Source organism: Lolium rigidum, chromosome 3, assembly GCF_022539505.1.
Source record: "Lolium rigidum isolate FL_2022 chromosome 3, APGP_CSIRO_Lrig_0.1, whole genome shotgun sequence".
NCBI lineage: Eukaryota > Viridiplantae > Streptophyta > Magnoliopsida > Poales > Poaceae > Lolium > Lolium rigidum.
In genome coordinates this window covers 160,093,759-160,101,977 of record NC_061510.1, presented here as the reverse complement: position 1 = coordinate 160,101,977, position 8,219 = coordinate 160,093,759, and positions in this window count along the sequence as shown.

Genomic DNA, 8,219 nt, shown 5'->3' with positions numbered 1-8,219 from the left:
TTTCCCCAAGAGGATTGAAAAAGCGTGCGGAGTTAATACTATTTCTCATGTGAGAACTATCAAAGTGGGAACCATCGATTGTCCCATATATGAGCCTAAAGAAGAATATCAAACTCTCGTTATTGGATCCATATCAATACAATTCAAGGTAACATGATTGATTTGAGGTTTATTTCTTCATATGCTATGTAAAATTTATTTGGTGGCAAGACTTGATCAACCTTGTTAACAAATACTTTTTATATGCATAGAAGAGGTAAACAACATCTCTTTCTTTCTTCCACTTGCTCTAGTTGCTGTAGCATTTTTAATTTGCAAAGTTCTTTAGTTATTTGAAGATTTCAAAAAAATTCCTGGCCAGTAATAATAAACTTAAGACCCAGAAAATGTGCATTTTTCAAAGTTTTCAAAAATTCGCGAAAATTATACCGTTGGTCCTATTTTTCGACGAGGCACTGGGAGCACCGAGAGGATGACCTGTGGGGCACCGTAGGGCGCCAAACCACAGGCCGGCGCGGCCTGCAAGGTGGCCGCGCCACCATGTGGTGTGGGCTCCCCTCCGCCCCACTTTGTCATCTCTTTCTCCCAAGCACCTTCTCTCTCCCGAAAAAACTCGTACCAAGTTCATCTCTCTCGCGTTTTTGCTCCGCAGCTCCGCATTTTTCGATCTCTTTGCTCAGCCCAGATTTCTGTCCGAAATTTGGCACATTTGCTCTTCGGTATGTGACTCCTCCACCCATCCAAGTAGAATTTCATTTGGTTGAGTATATCTTGAATATTTTGCTGCTTGTAGGTAACATGTTTGGTGAGCTTGCATGCTTGTTCTAATTGGTATAAATTAGTTTTGATGCATGATTAGTACTCTAGCAAGTTCCTATGGTAGTTTCCCTCAATTTTATGTCACCAAATCAAACTTTTATGTTGGTTGTTGAAATTTCAGAAAATGGAATGGAATAGATATCATTTGAACCAGCAAGAATTGGAAGTCCAACAAGTTATGGTAGTCAATCGTGAAGAGGGAGTATACCCCTCTTACTACCCGTGCGCGGATTTCATGAGAAGCGCGGGGATATTTGAAGATGTTCAAACTCTAATTTCTCGTGCAGGGTGAATAACTTTGTTGAAGGAGAGCCAAGACAATATGTAAAATTAACTATGGCTTTTGTGCAGGACTTCAAGTTTAATTGGTCGCGATCTAACCCCACGGTCCAAGTATAAAATTTACAATAAAACTCGTCAACTTGCCATTTAGTGCTTTTTGTGCAGCAATTAGAATACCGCAATGGGGGTCGTGCGAGAAGATAAGGGGATCGCCGCAAGAACTCTCGGATCTTTACAAGATGATTTGCGATGGAAGGAGTTTCTCGGGTGAAAGTGGTAAAATCACTAGTATTCAGCTCCCGGCCATCCGCTACTTTGCCTATTTTATTACCAAATGCGTTCTCGCTAAAAGGATTGGTGGTAAACTTTCTATCCCGGATTTGGCTTTTCTAGCTGCAGCACTGCAAAATAGTAGGTCTTATGATTTGGGGGCATTAATAGCTTATAGACTTGCTACTAACCGTGAGAAAGGTGGAATTTGTGGAGGTCTCATCGCATCCCGTTTACTAGCTTTTCATAATATAGAACCTCATCATTTTGATATTCCGTTCCCCATAGAAAAACTTGACATAGCCTCTATGATTAAACATGAATTTGTTTCAGATTCCTCCAACTTGGGTAACCTGTATTATAAGATGATATTTTATAAGAAAGTTTGGAGAATAACTAAGAAAACTGAGAAACTAGTAAGATTGCTTGCGCCTGTTTTGTCTAACCTTGATTCCAGGGGAGATTGGTCGGTCACAGAAGGTGCACTAGATGCACATATAGAGAGAGGAGGCCAACATGCAAGAGACGACATAGAGGTCGAGGAGCACCTCGACTCATCATCCGATGCAGCAAGTTCCTCGCGCCAACATGGTGGATATGCGGAGCCTCCACGCTTTTCTTCTCGCGCAGGAGCTTTATTATGACTATTCCACATATGATCCACCGGCATGGAACCCGGACCCTCGATGGGGTTGAACTCCACTTAGGCCAAAAGCCTAAGCTTGGGGGAGGTATACCGGCATCACTCATTCTTTGCATATTATGGTTGCTGGATACTTGCACATACTTGCTTTGTTCGTTTGAGTGGTTTTCTAATGAGAGGAAGATGATATTTGGGGAAGTGCTGCCTGAAAACAGATTCTGGGCTGTTACCGTAAAAATTCGTGTGCCCAGCCAGAACGTTATTTTGAGTTGCAAATTTTTTTGCAGGTTCCCCAGGTTGTTATCTAACTTTCATTAGTTGAACATTTTTTGAACTGAACAACGTAAGATTTTTGTAAAAATCGATCTCTGTACTGCTGTCAGGTTTTGGCAGATTTCTGCCATCTCGTTTTTCTGTGTTTCTTTTAGTTTGTTATTTCTTGTTTTTGCTTTGTTTCCTTTCCAAAACACAAAAAGACCAAAAATATTTCTGTTGTTTCTCTTCACCATTTGTTTGCTTTGGTTTCTTGCATTTGTTTCGCTTTATTTGCTATTGCTAGTTTGCTATAAGAAAACCCAAAAAGATTTTGCTTTGTTTGCTTGTCTCCTTTTGTTCTTGTTCTCAAATTCGAAAACACCAAAAATATTTGCTGTTCTTATTTGGTTTGTAAAGTTCATCATGAGTTCAATGGTCTTCGGTGGCTGGAGCGTGGTTTTCATTTCATATTATCCAAGCTACACAAGTGAAAAGGCAATAATGACGATCTACGACAATCCGATTGTGGTGAGAGGCTGGTATGAACTCTATTTGTTTTCATTTTTGTACATATACTCATCCATGTGAGCATGCTTAGTTGGTTCATGTGAGGTATATGTTATTTAAGAAAGTCTAGTAGTTCATGGTCTCTCATGTTTAGCTCCAATTGATTAATATGAGTAGCATGTCATGGATGTTTGCTTGCATTGTTTTATTCATAAGTAAGTATGGCATTGTGGTATCCTCCTCTGAATAATTCATTTATATCGACTTGGCACATGCTCACGCATGCTATGACTGAACAAAAAGTCAATTAAGCCTCGATGATCTATATTGCTTCAGTAGTTCTTGTATCACTTTTATGCCTCCGTTAATTTATTTTGCCGCAAGCATGATTATGACAAGCATCGCTCTCTTGATTTGTCGCTCCCTAGTCTTTTGCTAGCCTTCACTTGTACCGAGCGGGAACGCTGCTCGTGCTTCCAAACACCCGAAAACCAAGTTGTTCCAAAAGTGTCCACCATAAATACCTATGCATGGCATTTCAAACCATTCCAAGTAAATTCTCATGCGCTACCTTTAAAACCTTCAAAATGCTTCTCAATTTGTGTTCATGTTTCATAGCTCATGAGGAAGTATGTGGTGTTTAGCTTTCAACCTTGTCATTTACTTTTGACGGACTCTCATATGGAATAGTGGCACATCCGCTTATCCAATAATTTTGCAAAAAGAGCTGGCAATGGGATTCCCAGTCCCGAATTAATTAACTTAAATAGACACTCCTCCATGGTTTGTGATTGATGGACGGCACCCGAAGGATTCGGTTAGCCATGGCTTGTGTAAGCAAAGGTTGGGGGGAGTGTTATCATCATAATAAAACTAAAATAAAAAGGCACTCCTTCATGGTATGAGATTGTTGGCAGGCACCCGAGGATTCGGTTAGCCATGGTTTGTGCAAGAAAGGTTGGAAGGAGTGCCAAATAAATATGCAATAATTCATCGGAGCCGCTCTTGAAAGTCCGGTCGGCGAGGTAGTTAGTGTACCCATTACCATTCGTTGACAACAACAAACACCTCTCAAAATAATTTTACTCCTGATTTATAAAAGTGAAAAGCTCTAGCGCATGTTAATCCCCTCGCTTCCCTCTCGCGAAGGGTCAATCTTTTACTTTTATGTTGTGTCTCCATCCTTTCTTTGAGCACTTTCTTGAGAGCACAACTCGTCATTCTTAGTATAATATGCTTGTCTCAAAATATGATTGATTGTGGTATAACTTTGATGCTTTTATCTTTGACAATCACTACTTCTAGTCTTTCTATGAACTTCAAAGGTGCCCGGGCATTTATGTTTTGCCAATCAAATACGTGCAAGTGAGATACCACTTTATCATACTCTCTTATGAACATTGCAATCCCGCTTATATACATGATTCATGATGCTTATTATTAATTGTTGGTACCTTTCCATGATTGACATAGCTCGTTAGATGATCTTATTTGCATGTATCTCATTATGAACTCGCTTAAGTATTAGCCATAGCATGAGAATATATACATCATATGAGCAAATGTGTTCGTGAAAGTTCTTTTATCGCTCAGCTTGTTAATCGAATTGCTTGAGGACAAGCAATAAGCTAAGCTTGGGGGGAGTTGATACGTCCAAAACGTATCTACTTTCCCGAACACTTTTGCTATTGTTTGGCCTCTAATTTGTGTATTTTGGATGCAACTAACACGGACTAACGCTGTTTTCAGCAGAACCGCTTCGGTGTCTCGTTTTTGTGCGTAAATCCAACTTTCGGGAAAAACCTCGGAATTTATGCGAAGGCCCTATTTTCCCAGGAAACTAACGGAGCTAGAAGGGCAATTGAAGTGGAGGCCCGAGGGCCCCACACCACCAGGCGGCGCGGCCCGTGGGGGCCCGCGCGGCCGGGTGGTGTGGCCCCTCGGCCGGCCTCCGACGCCCTCCTTCGGACTACTTATTCGCCTCGACCTAAAAACGCCCGGAGAGAAGTCGAAGTCGCCGTAAACCCTCCGTAACGCCGCCACATCGCGAAACTCCGTCGCGGGAGCCGAAGTCTCCGTTCGGCACTCCGCCGGACGGGGAATTGGAGGAGATCATCACCGCCATCACCGCCAACGCCTCTACATCAACCAGCCATGTTTCCCCCATCCATGTGTGAGTAATTCCCCCGCTGTAGGCCGAAGGGGATGGTAGGGATTGGATGAGATTGGTCATGTAATAGCATAAGATTGTTAGGGCATAGTGCCTAGTGTCCGTAGATGGTACTTTTATGATATTGTTGCAACTTGTTATGCTTAATGCTTGTCACTAGGGCCCGAGTGCCATGATCTCAGATCTGAACATGTTATTATTTCATCATGATATTCATTGTTTATGGTCTTACCCGCAAGTTGTATACACATGTCGCTGTCCGGAACCAATGGCCCCGAAGTGACAGAATCGGGACAACCGGAGGGGATGGTAGTGATGTGAGGATCACATGTGTTCACGGAGTGTTAATGCTTTGCTCCGGTACTCTATTAAAAGGAGTACCTTAATATCCAGAGAGTTTCCTTGAGGCCCGGCTGCCACCGGCCGGTAGGACAAAAGATGTTGTGCAAGTTTCTCATTGCGAGCACGTACGACTATAATTGGAACACATGCCTATTGATTGATTAGTACTTGGACACCATTTTATTATTATCTGCAAATGCCCTGCTATGATTGTTACATGAGTTTCTCTCATCCATGCAACGCCCGTTATCCGTCCCCGTGCCTACAGTATTTTAATCCTGCTCGTTTACTATAATCACTACCGCTGTCTTTGTTACTCGTCGCCGTTATTTCACTACTCGCTATCGCTATAAAACCGTTACTATCGATAAACTCTTGCGAGCAAGTCTCGTTTCCAGTGCAGCTGAATTGACAACTCCGCTGTTAAGGCTTTCAAGTATTCTTTGTCTCCCCTTGTGTCGAATCAATAAATTGGGTAATACTTCCCTCGAAGACTGTTGCGATCCCCTATACTTGTGGGTCATCACACATGAATAAGGGGGATAAGAGGGATTCATTAAGCTCATATCGATAACCATGGGGTAAAACCCTTAATAGCAATAGTCAATATGTAGCTTGCAGAAGACTGGCTGTTGTGGTTATTTAGAGATGCGATGACCGATGGCTTTCTGGGCGCATCTTATTATGGAGCTCTCCCACACACAATATGGTTAAAAGCATACTTTATCTTGATTAACATGAATCCTAGTGCTAGAGGTGGATCCAATAATCTCTGAGAACAATTTGTCTTATTAAGTTTCAACTCATTTCCTATAACGCTTTTACTGTTTTATTTACTTTATATTCAACCTTTTACAACACCCCCCTTTAAACATTTTGAGATTAGAAAACAATTTATAAGTAATCTTTAGTAGAAAGTACCAAGGGGCATTAAGACCCGGACCAGTAGCTCCTCGTGGTTCGATACTCTTATTTCAAAACTGGGTACAATTGATCTATGTTCTTGCAGTTACCAATCTATTTTCTGGCGCCGTTGTGGGGGAGCTCAGCGCTTTTGGTCTTTGTTCTTAGTTGCTTATCTATTATTGTTTTACTGAAGTTTTTTAATAGTTTCAGGTAATACCATGGGTGCTATTGGGATTATGAATAATTTTGATGCAACTGAATACATCGGGAGATTCAACCGAGGGTTTGTTAAAGAATTCCCAAATGAGAGTGACGTGGAGTATGCTATTCATCTGCGCTTTATTGATATTATGAAGGAGAATAGTTTTGCAGGAGATGATCCCGATGAGTATCCTTATAGTCATTTACATTCTTTTACTGAGTTGTGTTGGACAATTAAATTGAGAAACTACACTGATGATGAATTAAAACTTAAATTGTTTAGTCAATCTCTAACGAAGACTGCATTATCTTGGTATAGAACTTGCCCTGCAGAAAAGATTGATACTTGGGAGAATCTTATGAAGGAATTTATATTTCGATTCTATCCCCAAGTCAAGAAGATTTATAAAAAAATTCAAGAATCGCCGCGGTGGAAGCTTAATGAGAGCTAGGTTTAAAGGTACGGTTCAAAAATGTCCCTATCATGATTCACCACCTTGGTATGTTTTACATGTCTTTTATCGAGGACTTGAACAAGATAATAAAAGGAAATTAGATTTGTTATCCGGTGGATCTTTTATGGAACTCACCCCTGAGCAAATTTGGGTACGCCTAGACAAAGTTCATAGAAATAGAGTATCATGTGGCTTTGATCTTGGAAGTGGGGGAGAAATAGAAATTGAATATGATTGTTTAAATTCTTATAAAAACACCGGGCAATTAAAAGAAACAACTAATGAGCTTAATCTTGATGATGTTATGGTATTAGATGTTCTTCAAGCTTTTATAAAATTCATTGAAGCACCCAAGAAAGAATGGCTTCATTACACTCCGACACCTCAAATAATTGAAGCAACACAAGTTGAAGCTGAAGTACCCAAAGTGGTACCCATTGAAAGGGTGCCTTATAATGAAACGCTCCCTTTCCCAATGAAAGTGGCAAGGAACATTAGAGCTCAACTCCTTGCATAACAAAAAGAAGAAGAGGTAAGAGAGGTAAGAGCACCAGAGGTTGAAAGAACATCTCTCCATAATTATGTTTTGTATGTTCGATGACAACATATGTGATGCTCTAATGTGGCTTAGTGTGCAGATTTGATCTACATTATAGTTTGAAGTGAGAAGTATTAAAACGGGAAAACCCGTGGATGAAAAGGAAGAAGAAAGGAAGAAGTCTGGAATTTCCAGGCCGGAAATTCTGAGAATTTCCGGCCCCCAAAATTTCGCTAAGGACTTAAGGTCCAGAGCCACTGGATGACCCCCGGAAATTTGCCCGGACATTTGTGTCGAGGGGGCGGAAATTCCGGCCCGGACATTTTGAGAATTTCCGGCCCCCAAAATTTCGCTAAGGACCTGAGGGTCCATGCTCTCAGTATACCCCCCGAAAATTTGCCCGGACATTTGTATCAAGGGGGCAGAAATTCCGCGGGGGGGAGGGGGGCGGAAATTCCAGCCCCAACTTACACCGGAATTTCCGGCCCTAAAAGTCTGCAACGGCTACATTTGGTGGGGGGGTATAAATACCCCCCTTCTTCTTCCAGCTCAAGTTGCTCGATCCTGCTCAAGTTCATCCACCATTAGAGCCACTTCAAGAAACACAAGATTCACTAGATCTCCTCCTCCAACCATCCAAAGCTCTTGATCTTTGGACAATCGAAGGAGAAGACCCCGATCTACATCTTCACCGAAGCGATTTGCATTTCCCCCTCATATGCTTGAGGGCCCCTTTGTAGTGTTCCTCTTTGAAAACCCTAGTTGTGTGTGGTTGATTTGTTCTTGTTGTTGTTGTTGTTGTTGTTGTTGTTGTTGTTGTTGTTGTTGTTG